The 14,614-nt window shown below is 40.3% G+C and overlaps 1 protein-coding gene across 2 annotated transcripts in view; it reads left to right on the top strand.

Moving 5' to 3' along the window:
* The window catches only part of LOC109530500 (leucine-rich repeat-containing protein 4C-like), a 53,421-nt gene that overhangs the window by 22,424 nt on the left and 16,383 nt on the right, over positions 1–14,614 (top strand). The window lies entirely within an intron of this gene.

Here is a 14,614-nt window from a genome sequence, read left to right as displayed (position 1 = left end):
AGTCAAACTGTAATCTGTTCGTTTTGAAAAGAATGAATAAAACTGTAGCATTTTATTCATGTAAAATTTTGCCATGCCAAGGGGCCTGGCAGTGCTTGCTGAGAAAGAAATAGAGGGCAATCACAGCTGCTGTCTCACATTTCACATTCCGCTTGGCGTATCGCTCAAAGACACACGGCTATAAAAGCACATGGAGGCTACACTCCACTCTTAGATGTCCTCTTTAATTTGTTTCCTATTTGTTATCCGTGGCGCCCGCGGTCTTCGGCTACTTCTACGGGATAGACATGCAAACCTATTGGACAGTTTAATAGGTGGGTGTCATAAGTTTGAAGAATGTCATTGTTTAATAACGGTGCAATTTGCACCTCTGGAAACTTTAATGTCGCGTTGCGCAACCCACCGTCCGCACAAATGGCCCCTATAGCATGCAGCTCTCCACCTTTAGGACAACACAAACGATTGTGTCACAATTTGTTTTTTTTGGGACAAATTGTATTCCCATGTTGAAGAAAGCTCTTTGAGGAACTGAACACTGCATTAAATTGTGGTTATTGCTCAAGGGTAACAAGACGCAATATGTTTGACACAATTTTTTTTTCTATTGCAATGGAAGTTTTGTACAATGTGTTGGCAGCAAGGCAGCACATGTTAAATATGTAAGAACTGTTTGAGCTGGTTGTGTATTGGTTCTGTTTTGATGAATTTGTAATTTAAGTTCATTGCTTTTTCATTACACTTGTTTTATAAATGATCGTGTAATTTAATTTGCCAGAGAGGGACAAAAATAAAGTGTACTTTACGCTCTAATTGATGCCGGTGTCGCTGCGGTTCTGCATCCTCAGCAGCTCTCCTCCTTAGCCGATGGTGGGAAATGCCAGGCGGAGGGTGATATATGTCAAGGTGAGGGAAGAAGAGGAAGGAAGGCAAAACGGGCAAAAGTCCAAAGACCAAGAACACAGTTTTTCATTTGTGGAGCATGGGGGTGTGTGATTCTTTTAACGTGCATTGTTAGTTGGTGGCTTTCGGAGACCCGAAATGTAGAATCCTTTTTCTTGTGACTGATGTGAGGGAGAATTGCAGACTCTGCTTGTTTCTGTTTAAAGAATATAATATGTAATAATGAAGTGTGCCTCCACATAAACCTTACTCAACTAATGCTGCAAATGATTTCTCGGCTTCACTCACACACACGCCCCAAAGAAATGGATATCATTTGCTGGTACACCATTACTCCTCCGGCATGTATTTTATTATTTTTTTTTTAATTAGAGAATATTAAATGTCATGGCAGAAAACCACATGGGAACCGGAACCTCTTTGGTATTGTACTGGAGCCAGGTAAGAATTCCTACAGAACATTGACAATCAGGAGTGCATCACCGCAGCAACACTGTTATCTTAATCATGTTCATTATGAGAAGATGAACCGATGCAAGGCTCGGATCGTTCCTAATCTGCTGAACTTTGGGGGGAAGGCGCTCTGACCCGCAAGTATAAGGAGCCACGTTTCATACGTTATCCAGCAGTCTTTATTTTTAGCACCTTGACTTTTTACAGTTCTGGGGAATGACCTGAATGAAAGGATGCATTTGACAACTGTGTTCATTAAGCGAATTTGGGAGCAGAAAGGCACGTTTTCATGAGCTCCCATGACGACACAAGTACCGTATGCCACGGCAGGCCACAGAGATGTCGCTTTGCACACCTTATGTAGCTCATTCTGGTACGCCTAATAATTCACTTCTGTCCTGGTGGAGTAAAGATGTCAGACAAGACATTATACAGCGAGTTCATCCCTAACACGAGACATAGAATGATGAAAGGAAAACACCAGAGCGAGAGGGGGAAGGACAAGTGACTTTTTTAATAACTCTGGAGTATGGTCGGTTTCTATTCATGAGGAGTACAGGGATAAGACGCTGTTCTTCCCACATAAAGAAAGGCAATTCGTGGAAGAGCCCAAAGAACCACTCACCTTGGCTGTGCGTCGGGCGAACCGAAGAGGACTCTGCCGATCGCAAACGTGTGAAGCGGAAGGAGATTGACTGAAAGGCAAAGATGGCATCGGGAATGAGCTGCTCTGTCTTTCTTCTCCTCTTCTCCCACTGAGACAGTGGCAGTTCTCTGGTGAGGATCAGAAAGGTGTGTGATGGAAAGTGTGGGGGAGGAGAGTAGCCCCAGGAGAACTGATCTCCAGTCATGAATTCCACTGGGACTCCCTCTATCAGTGCTCACTTTCCATCACAAGTTAAAAAAAATAACCTCTTCAGTCAGTCTCTTTGAGAAGTCAGCTTTTCCCAGGGGTAAGGCTTACTTTCCATGTAGTTATCGCTCTGCCGTCCCTCTTAACTGCGCCTTTTTCACACCCTCTGACACGGGCTATATACATAAGTTCTGAGGATATACATTGCAGTGCTTCATCCATATTTCAGCTCGTAGGCTGTATTCACACTGGTAGTATTTGGTCCAGATCTAAGGAAAAAAAAAAAAAAAAAAGCAAACATGGCACTGTATTCACATATTTTTCAGCTTGTCCTTTCACTTTGAGATGGAATTCATCATCAAGGAATGAGCGATATGGAGCAAAATTATTACAAATCAAGAGATGCCCAGTTTAAAAAATAATAAAATAAATAAGTGTGTCGGCCCAATAGATTGATTAGACATGGATTTTTATGTCTTGCCTGATGAAACTCACCTGAAACACAATTGCTATCTGCTGGGTCACATTCATTCAATTAACCCAATCGATGAATGGAAGTCTTTACTTGCTAAAGAAAGGTAAACACATAAGGCTCCCGATAATCCTGCAAATCCTTTGATTATCAGATTTTATTATCTCTAAAATATTTCCCTGGCCATTTATCCTGCTCAGATAGGGTCAGGACTTATAATCATTCAAGTTAAAACGATTGAATATTTACAATTGCAAAGCCTTATGTGCATCCCAAGTATTCAGTTCGGTCGAGGCACGGAATCTGTCATTGGGATGTGAAATGACGATAAGAAAAACGACCTGTAGCCTGCGCTGTGTTAGAATGTGTCACTTAGCAGAATAAAAATGCTAAAGAAGGAGCAAACAGTTCCAATTATCTCCTTTCTTCTTCTCCGACTCTTTCCTCTTCTTTGCATTTTGGCAGTCTGGATGCCTTGTGGGCACTTGCCCCCTCTCACAAGTCAGTCTTGGTACCACGCCAGATTCCTGATTTGGGGGAGGACACTCGATTGTCATAGAGAAATCATTTTGTGAGTGCTGTGCTGTGTTGTGTTGGTCAACTAGAGTACACCGCATAATATAAGTTCACTAAAAAAACACATTCTGACTTTTTTGTTCATCATTTGTTGGTTCACTCACAATTTAAATTTGTATGTGTCAACCCGATTTAAGATGTCACAAAAGCGTTTAAAATGCATTCAAACAGTGACATTACCCATATCTTTTTGGTCTCAGTCCTTCTTTGGGGTGCAACTTATTTGAATAACAGCTTTTCCATTTGATCAAATGACCTGCACTAGTAGAGGAAATGCACTCATTTTTGCTAGTTTTGGTCAGTGTTTACAAAATACATCCAAGCAGTATTTGACTTAGATGAAAGGATTGACAATTCTCGTTCATATTCTACCACAATGTTTGTACTTTTCTCAGTGCGAACACAAATCAATTTGTTGAAATTCAAGGTGTCAAAACAAAAAACCATTTATTTACCTTCTTTAAAAGTTACTATTAATTATTATGATCTGTAACCAACCCTGTTCAGGGACAAGGTTGAGCTGGAGCCTGACTTTGGGGTGGTTAATCATAGGGCACATGCTCCATGGCCAAACAACCTTTTATACTCACATTCACACCTTCAGGCAATTTGAAATCCCCAACTAACATCTGTATTTTTGGACTGGGCCATGCTGCAGCATTTAGCAGCGTTTCAGTCACAAGTTCATTTGGAGGCATTTTGACTCTGCGACGGTAGGCTATTTTTAGTTATCTTAACAAACACATGGGCAAAAAAAAAAAAAAAAAAAATAGTGATCATCCTTTTTATTCTTACGCCTCCTCACATCATACATCGATGTTTAGTCTCCTTTAATGCATCACTCTACCTGCGCCCTCAGTTTGTTTTATGAGAGACTCCGGGCCAATCATCCATGACCAGTGAACCCTTCTATGTAAAGCCGGATCTTTCATGTTCAAAGATGAGCAGAAGAAAGAACGTCTTGATCGCGTACGCCTGGTTCTGGTTGTCTTTTGTAGATCAAATTAGGAATACACCATCAATTCAAAAGGAATACATCCAGGGAAACGCATATGTTTTTTATCAAAATGGCACATACACGAGCGCCTGCACGCGCACATTCACACATACAGACACCTCAACGTCTTAGTGACTTGGCTCATAGACTGAAGGCATTAACATATTATCAAATATAGAGACACGTTCACTCTCTTTTGAACGCAAATGTCTTGCATTAATCCGAACATCATATTAGCACTTTTTTTCTCATACCATGTCAGCATTTACTGCCTTAATGCGACTATCTACTTTAACTCCTGACATCTGTCATGAATAGTAGTCTTAATGTCGATGCTGCCAAATAAACTCGCTTAAAATCGCTAGCATTAGAGCCTATATGGAATTGACTGGCTGTACTCACACTGCAGAATGGAAGCAGGAGATTGGTGAGCGCAATGTTGGCTGAATTTTGTGGGGCTGGATGATGGAGGTTGTATGTAGGCTACAATGACGCTGTCCTGTGCGCAAGTAATGCTAAATCTTCATTATCTGTGAGAAAGCTGAGCTCCTTCTTTGGAGGCCGAGATTAGCTCCTCTGATATGAGCAGCAGAGTTTAAAGCTTGCTTACCTGCCGAAATCAGGTCATAAATACACAATGGCCCCAATTAAATGGGATGACCTAAAAGACCTACATTTTGTTTCTTTCACACAAACATAATTAATGTTTAGTTTTGATACGTTCGTAGAAGTACCAATTTAACCACCGATGCAATATGATGGTGTTGGAGCAGTGTGGACCCAAATGGCTGAAAATTCATCAGTTTTACTCACCATGGATCTAGCTGTCGGGATAAACATAGAATATCTGTCCGATAACATCAATTGTAACGGCCACATAAATTTGTCCAAATGAAAACACAATTTATGAAATTTACCAGTTCAGAAACCTGCAAAAGTAACAGCTACCGTACTGATATTCTGACAGTTCTGTTCCTGAGAATTAGAGATTAGATAATTTATGTGGATGCAAAATAAACATACTCTTTTCAAACAGAGGGTGATTATCTCCTTGAGATGACATGGAGGACTGTACATAAATTTGCAAGATGCACGTAGGTCTGCCATGACACCATAATTAGATAATAGACTTGAAGTCTGTATTCTGCTCATATTTAGTCATGCTGTATAACTTTCCCATGCCCGCAGTGTAGCTTGGCGTCCTTGTAACAATCATCACTTAAAATTAAAATACTCCCTGCTGGAGACACACAAACATTGGAATGGGCTCAGCTGAGAATCGGTTTAGGAGAAACGAAAGTTATGATGTCACACCTTGTGTCTCGGTACCGCCCTTCTGATAATATAAAAATGATGTGAATCTCTTCATGCTTCGCACTCGTGACCCACAGCCATTGTCTGTAATTCACTGATGCCCAGAATATTCTGTAATTGAAAGCTTTGAAGAAACTGTTCATCGATTCCAGCCTTTATTTGAAGAACCAACATTCTCCTCGTCCGAAATTCAACGAACACACTGGGGAAAGGAGGCCGCTTTCCCCCAACAGACACTATCGGTGGAAGTTAGCAAATCGGCCTCAACGAGTATTAATCTGGAAAAAAAAACAAACAAACAAGCGATTTTTAAAGTAAACTATTTTCATTTGTCATGCAGAAAAACATAACACGATGTTCATAATGCAGGTCAATTCCATTTTTTTTGGTCTTTTTTGCCCATGTAACATATATCGGACTTTATTTCATGTCGATGTGAAGATTACAATTCCAATTTGTGCAAATCCGACCGAGGCCTTATATGTGGATATAAGTCAGATATGTACCCGATGCAAATGCAGTTTGGGTGGACAGGTTGCGCTAACCTACCTATATATTTTCAAAAGACAACAAACTGTTTGGAAAAAAACCAAAGCAGAAAAAAACAGCGGAAAAAGGAACAGAAAACAGTCAGTGGCGAAAGGAAGATGCATTCATTAAAAGTGATAAATATCAGTTCAAATATGAAGTTATTGAATTTATTACCATTGAGTGGGGGTGACTGCTGTTGCACTTTGTTGCTTTCATACGTTTGAAACAGCAATCCATAAAAATAAAATAAAGGATTTGCCACAAATGCGTCAGGACTGAGACCTACATGATGGACTACATTTACTTCAGTGACCTTAGAAGTCTCATTTGTTTCTGTAAAGTGAACGACGACGGAAACACATTCTACGTTTCATTTATAAGCCACACGCATATTGCGGAGAGCCACTTAGTTAATTCAAAGAGTGAAATGCTACCATACAACAACAATCAAAGTCTCGACTCAGTAATCCTTGTCAAACAACACAAACAGGTGATACCCATAACTGAAATACCAGGCACAGAAAGATTCCAAATTAAAGCCATTTGTTCACAGAAAGCCACTCACTCACGGCTGAGTATAACGGCATGTAAACAAAAATACAGTGGAATGGAGCAAGTGGTAACAGTGCTAAGCAGCTAGTGCACGTGCCATAAACAAAGATTTGGACAAAAGCAAAATCAAACCTGACATTTCTCATATATGCTGCTTCCTGTGTAGGGGAAAAAAAGAGATTATGCAGGTCACCTCCCCAAGGTATTGGTAGTAGAAATGTTGGAATTCAGAGTGTGATGTTGCCCAACACTTATTTGAAAGAGGATGTGCATCATTTTCTCGGTAAATGTGTGAAGTCTCACCTTTACCCCGAGGCCTTGCCCTGCAGTCTTTTTTTTTTTTTTCATATTTTTACTTCATTGCTTTGCACCAACACCATTGTTTTGTTTGTGTTTTTCTCTTGGGACCTTTTTTTACAACTGCCACATATTCACAAACGCTGGTCTGAATAAGGCCTAGACCACTTTTCCAATATTTGAGAGCAGTGTTGTCACAATTACCTTGAAAGAGTAACTGAGTTACCTTTTGATTACTTGATTTTAAACGTAATGTTAGATCACAAATTATTTTAATAGTTCCAGTACATTCAGCAGATATTGACAAACCTGTTTGACACCTGATTTTACCACTTAAATTCATTGGAAGAGCAATTTCTAAGAATAAAGATTGAGAAATTTGTTTTGATTAAAAATAAAATAGACAACGGTGGCCCGTGGGCGACTGGTTAGCGCGTTGGCCTCAGAGTGCAAAGGTGCAGGGTACGATTCCGGCTCCGGCCTTCCTGTGTGGAGTTTGCATGTTCTCCCCGTGCCTGTGTGCGTTTTATCCGGGTACTCCGGTTTCCTCCCACATTCCAAAGAACATGCATGGCAGGCCGATTGAACACCCGTAATTGTCCCTAGGTGTGAGTGTGAGTGCGAACGGTTGTTCATCTATGTATGCCCTGCGATTGGCTGCCAACCAGTTCAGGTGTCCCCCGCCTACTGCCCGAAGACAGCTGGGATAGGGTCCAGCATGCCCTACGACCCCTGTGAGGACAAGCGGATCCGAAAATCGATGGATTGATAAAATAGACAACATTTTTGAATTTTTCATAATTATTTTTGAAAAATTAGTCTTTCTGGATTTTACAATTGTTCGACTTCCCATAAATACATTAAAAAAAAAATAAAAGCAGACATTTTTCAACCCGGTATATTCAACTATTTATATTATCATAGCAAAATGTAACATTTATAATGTATATTTGTTTCCCCGTGCTTGCGTGGGTTTCCCACATTCCGAAAAACATGCACGAAGGAAAATGGATGGAAGAATGGATGGACATCTAAATTTGGGGACCTCCTGCAGTCTCACAATCCGGAGGGACTTTTCTCTTTAGGCTTGAATGCATACCGTGCTGAGATCGATGCTTTTTGTTGTTTGGTTGGAGTGTTTTGGAAGCTAGATAATACTTTTGTCGACAGCACAGAGTGTGCAACAAACTTTAATATTTATGGCTTTGGCTGACACAAAAAAAGAAAAAAAAATCGCTGTTGTATTTTCTGCTTGAAAATGCAAATGTCTCTCCTTCCTCCACTGTTGTTTATGTGGTATGGTATGGACACGAGATTTATCAGTGTGCTGATAACATGACGTGCATATGATATTTCACTCCCCCCCAAATGTGAATGCGAAGTTGAAGGCTCCCACAATGCCTCCCCTTAAGCTATAAGTACCAGAGTTGTTACCGTTTGTATATGACCCCAAACGCACGACAACAAACTGCACTAGATTAAGCCGAAAACTTGCCGTAATTTATTATGCCCTTCCCAAAGTCAACTCAGGGAAACCAGGAATAAACACAGGTAGTGGAATGTCCAGAATTGTTCCTCAATCCTGAGTCTGGAAAGACTCCACAAGAGTCACACCAGTGCTCACTGCAGGTGGTTATCACACAAATTTGCACTGACTGGGTAGGGAGCCAACTTATCCCAGCCCTAACGAGCTGATAAACTGCAGGTAAGTGATGAGCAGGCAACCCTCAGGTGTGAGATGCAGAGCACGCTGAGCTGCAGAGCCCATCCCGAACAAGAGCTCCCCCTTTCCTCCATGTTCCATCATGTACAGCTATTTGTAGCGTGCCTTTAGTGAATCATCGGGTGTTCGAACCAGGTATCCTTCCGTATGTTATTAATTGTCACAATACATGTGTGAGTGACCACCAAGGCTAAAAAGTATGTGCTGTTTATTTAAGTCTTGTCAAATGATGCTCACGAGTTTGACTGCGAGGTGTCACTTTCTTATCAAAATCAATAAATATGACATACAAGTAGTAATACCATATGAGCAACTGTAATCTGATTACTTGGCTGGGGAAAGTTACCCATTTGATTAGTCCTGACTGGAAACCATGGACATTTTGGAGTAACAGTAACACGTTGCCAGCATCACTGTTTTGAGGTTTATGAAATGGCAGTTATCTGCACACAAAGGAAATGGATTCATTTCAAGGAAATATTTTGGAGACACAGAAGGAATGGATGTTAAATACTAGATTGTTGAAATAATGTGCAGGGAGTGACTTCTGAATGTGCACGTTGATACATCTCTTCAGTCCTATTATTACTGTTAATGTTTATTTTGTATCACATGCCGCAATGCAGATCGACACAAAACCAATATTTATTCTTATGAGCTCGAAATGTCTCTCCTGATTGTATAAATGTGTTTGGTTGAAGAATTGGGAAATAACTCTGCTGGTAGTCGCTGATGGTGTCGTGGTACATTCGCATGATTTGTGTCACCGTGGGATTGGTTCACACTTAGTGACGGTGTTGTAAATGGATGGATGGACTCTCCTAGGTGCAAGAATATTGAGGAGAAATCAAAATATATTGCAATGTTGCCTGTTGTCAGCAATTGTGTGCACCTGAGCTACCACCATGTCAACAATTAGGCCAGGAAGGGCCAACTGTCAGAAAAAGGCTGGCTAACTTCTCTCAAATTATGTGTGAATACATGCAGCAGCCTGTTCTGCTCTGTGTAGGCTGTCAAAGCAAATTACAAAACTGAGCAAAACCTGCACATTTTTGCTGGCAAGTGCCCAAGCATTATTCAAAGATCACTCATTGCCAAAATTATTTCGACAATTAAGAAAAAAAATACAGATGTATATGTATGTTAAAACATTAAACATGGGGGTTGGGGGGTGAACCTGGATTTATAACCATTTACGCAGCACTTAAATCAGTGCTCTTTTTTTTTTAATACATATTTGCCAGCCTGCCAGCATTTTTTTGTCAAATCAAAAAGAAGACAAACCTAGTACTATTTTTCTTCTGACTGAGATATCTCCAAAGGCTTCTAAAATGTATTTGTGAATCATTCGCTCACACATACTGAGACACATTTTCAAGGAATGCATTTTATTTGGCCACGTGACAGTACTCTAATAAAACCATCATTTTTGATAACTGGATATAATCCCTTTGCAGTCAATGACTGCCTGAAGTAAAGTGCCCATGTAATCAATTTCACTTCCCTGTTTGGAAATCCTGTGACAGGCCTTCCGTACAGCCACTTGCACATTCGCTGCTTTTTTTTCTGTCGCTGCCAAGACTTTTGTCTTCCAGTTCAGGCATTTGGCTAGGTCATTGGCGAGTACGGTATTCAATTATCTTGGTTGCCTTTAAAAAGTCCGGGCAAGAGGACTGAGACCACCTCTTCAAGCAGTTACAATCCGCTTGTTCCGTGAGCACCAGAGAAGGGATGTTGCACACACTTGACCAATCGTAGCAGTTTGTTTCACTGAACATAACATGGCAAGTGTGAACACATCCACCCATCCATTTTCTGATCCGCTTATCCTCACGAGGGTCGCGGGGCGTGCTGGAGCTTATCTCAGCTGTCTTCGGGCAGTAGGCGGGGGACACCCTGAACCGGTTGCCAGCCAATCGCGGGTCACACATAGACGAACAACCATCCGCGCTCACACTTACACCTAGGGACAATTTAGAGTATTCCTTTCACCTGCCATGCATGTTTTTGGAAAGTGGGAGGAAACCGGAGTACCCGGAGAAAACCCACGCAGGGACGGGGAGAACATGCAAACTCCACACAGGAAGGCCGGAGCCGGAATCAAACCCTGCACCTCTGCACTGTACTCACCAGTCGACCGTGTCACAGTGAATGTGTAATATGTGCCTCTAGTGAAGATTTATTATTATTATTATTATTTTTTTATATATATATTAGTATTCTCCTTTAGTCCCATTTGAAGGACTTCATTTCTTAGCATCGCCTCACATTTCCCCGTTTCACTTTTATACCTCACTACACTGTTTTACATTCCCTGCCCTCCATCCCAAACCCCCCAGAAGAGTGTGCCTCCACTTCTTCTGTGGAACTGCTGTGATTCGGAGTTATCAGTGATTCGTATTACATATTCTTATCGGCTTAGCGTGTTAATCCTCCTGTATCTTAGTGGAAGTATGGCAAGCCTTCTGAGGCATTTTTCAGAGGCGTTTCCCAGTCTTTAAAATGACAGACATTTCATGAAATAAACTGAATATTGGTGGTTTTCTCTTTCAGATGCTTACAATGCAATACACTGTATGCCTTCCATCTAATGCACCTCTTGGTAAAACAGCATTTTACAGACATTTTGCTGATGGATACCATTTTGCCTCTTCTGAATATTTGATGTTCTGCTCACCAATTATTCATCTTCACTTAGTGTGTTTAAGTCAGTAAAGGCATGCAGATTAACACTTTTTTTGGCTGTACAGATCCTCCAATCGACTTAAGTTTGTCACTTTCTACCTTCATGAAATGTACACACTCTGGGTGGACCGACTCTGAAATGAGGTTGTTCCCTGTCTACACTTTGTCTGAAAGCGCCACTCTCAGCAACTGCAGTCATTGTAATGGTGGCAATGGAGAGTGAGACTTTGAATCATTTGTTTTTATTTGATCTATTCTGACCGTGTCTGTGTGGCAAAACCCATTGCTAGGCAACACTTTAACAATCGCTGGCTCGCGCATTTCTACTCATGTAACGGCTCCAAACAGGCATTCAGTCATGTGCACAGTATTCTAATTAAATTACTTTTATTGTATATATTAAATACAGCATGCAAGTACACATGCTCTTTCAAAGTAGCCTGTTTGATGAGCCGCGTGCATGCCATTGGCGATGATCAGTATAACTTAGCGATCCACTACACCCAATTCACATGTAAAGCGTGACATTGGGTGTGTTCAAACCTCAGGGCATGATGCCCTATCCGGATTTGTTGTTAAATCCAATCTTTTTATGTTTTCGTTCACATTACAAAAGCAAATGTGACTTCTAATGTGAGCACAACGCGTCCGTGATGTGACACGAATCCGCATAAAGTATACCATGCAAAAAAAACCAAAACAAAAAACAAACCATCATGTGGCACAGTGTTTACAAAAGCAAATATGGTCCCGGGTGTTGGCGCTCATTTTATCATCTGATATCGTGAATAATACTTTCGCAAATTTTGGGGATTGGAGGCGTTGCTCCTTGATCTCTTCCTTTAATGTAGAAGTCGGCTAAGGATGACGTCATAGCTGCGCGTAATAAATGAAGCGCCTATGCCTACGATCACGAATAATGTTCACTATATTCTTCACGTTTCATGGGGATTAAATTAAAGTCAAATGTTAAGACAACTGTTACTCAGGCGCATCGCATACATACACACACACACACACAAACACACACACACACACACACATATATGAAAGAGGCCCAGGTTGGATTCGAAAAAAATCTGAATTTTTACTGCTCATGCGGCATGAAAAAATTAGATACGGTATATGCCCCCCGTCAAACAAAAACCAAAAAGGGAATTGGGCTGCAAAATGAACATAGGCCGAGTTTCCAACCTGATCTCTATAGAATTCCCGTATTTCATGAAAACCCCCACAACGCACGAATAAAGATCACAAGGGCTGGATTTCACAAGGCGAGTGTGCTGAAATAGAAAATGTTTCAGATATAGTAAGAAAAAAAAATGTCCTTGGATGTTTAATTTCACACTTGATTGTTGGGCAGGCAGTCAAGAGACATAATAACTATTTTCATACGAGACATTAAAAGGGCAATTTTCATATTTCCCTGTAATGCCGTGGCTTTGCAAGCCATTTTGGAAAACTACTTTTTCAACTGCAATTTGTGGAAGGCCCCTTTCAGTTCCAGCATGACTGAACTTCACTATGTAATCCTCCAGCCTTGAAACAGCTTCAGTCCAACTGGACTCATAAACAAATACTTTTTATTTTATCCAGAATTACTTCTAAAATCTGGCAACAGTTGCCATTGGTGAAGCACCACAATCTGGTGACATTATTTTATGTAGTCCAGACAAGCCTGGTTATTGAGAGTCTGATTATTGACACAGTCCAAGCACACATCAACACCTGCAAACACACACGCGCGTCCTTCTTGGAGATACATTTAATAGGACATAAAATGCTGTGTATTAACAAATGTATACTCCTTAGATGTGTCGTAATTGATTTTGCGATGTTCCAATTTAATTTAGGCACACATCAAGTCTTAATATAGTCGGAGTATTGAAATTGCTCTCTTTGTTCCAGATAATTGTTTTAATTCTTGTTCTGAAGCCTCTTAATTTGTTTTATCTAGTCGCCATCATTTAACTAGGTCTCATTTATTTTTAAAAAATGAAATGAATCCCAGTGTGCATTTGCATCGTGTCAACGAATAAAATGATTGGATTTCATGCGTCTTTTGAAATTATTTAATATGACATCACAATGCTTTTATTATGGAATGATCAAATATTTGTTCCGTAATATTTTTCATTTGTATTGTATTGTATTGTATTGCATTGTATTTGACATCGATCGATCGATCTTTACCGTCTTTGGATTTGTTCTCGCTTGACTTTGTGAGTCAGCTTTGCAGGACCCTTCCAGCAGATACAGATGGATTTACCATTAGATAATGACAAATGCTAGGCGTAACTGAGGTGATTTCAGCACTTACTATTCCTTTGGGAGTCTGTGTTCACTGCACTAGAACCCCACATCGTCCACCCCGACCAAAGATCTTAATTGAATGGGTGGCTCTGCAACCAAGTGATTCAGCCTGACATACATTTCTGCTAATTTCCAGTAGGTGATGTAGTGTGACATGCAGGTCAAAATATTCAAGGTTGTAGCGCAGAAGACATTGACATGAGGCATGATTTGTTGTTTGACTTTTGCTCTTAAACAGAAGGGCATCATCTTTTCGAATAAATGGGTTGTGAGACAGACGACTGCTTAGGAGAATGTTTCATTTTATGGCCTGTTTTATACATAGGTTATAATATTGCCTGGAGTGATGTGGTATGTTTTCTTATCAAAAGGACACCAACTGAGATGGGCACATAAGAAACTGAGGCTGTGTGAATAGTGATAGTGATATTATGGATTTGAAACATATACATTGTTTATCAAAGCATCAGATTGAGTGACATCACTTTGTATTGATGATGATGATTTACCACCTTTTAATGTCAGGCTCCTGTTTGGCTCATAAATTTGTAAATTTAATATGATTGTAATATATGTGTCTCACCAGCTTCAAAGCTCACTGGTTTATCAATTTAAACGTTTGCTTTGTTGATTTTCATTTCAACCATCAATCATTTTAAAAGAATAACTTAGGACATGTTTGGAAAAAAAATGGTGTTTAGCGAAGGAGGGTGAAAGCTAGAGCATTTTTTCAGTGTGTATATGTAGTGAAATATTGGTGTCCTTCATAGTTATCATAGTAATGATGACAATGGCAAAGCCATAACCATTGTGTATGCAGGTAAAGTGATCAAACAATGTGCCTTTGCATTGGCGTAATTCAGCAGTGAATCATAGTGAGGGACAGTTCTCAAATGGTCTCAAAAGGCGTCCCTTTTTGCTCTATATATAGCAAAAAGGGACGCCTTT

Source organism: Hippocampus comes, unplaced genomic scaffold, assembly GCF_001891065.2.
Source record: "Hippocampus comes isolate QL1 unplaced genomic scaffold, H_comes_QL1_v1.1 scaffold104, whole genome shotgun sequence".
NCBI lineage: Eukaryota > Metazoa > Chordata > Actinopteri > Syngnathiformes > Syngnathidae > Hippocampus > Hippocampus comes.
The sequence above is the reverse complement of the archived record's forward strand: the minus strand, read 5'-3'. Positions and strand labels throughout refer to the sequence as shown.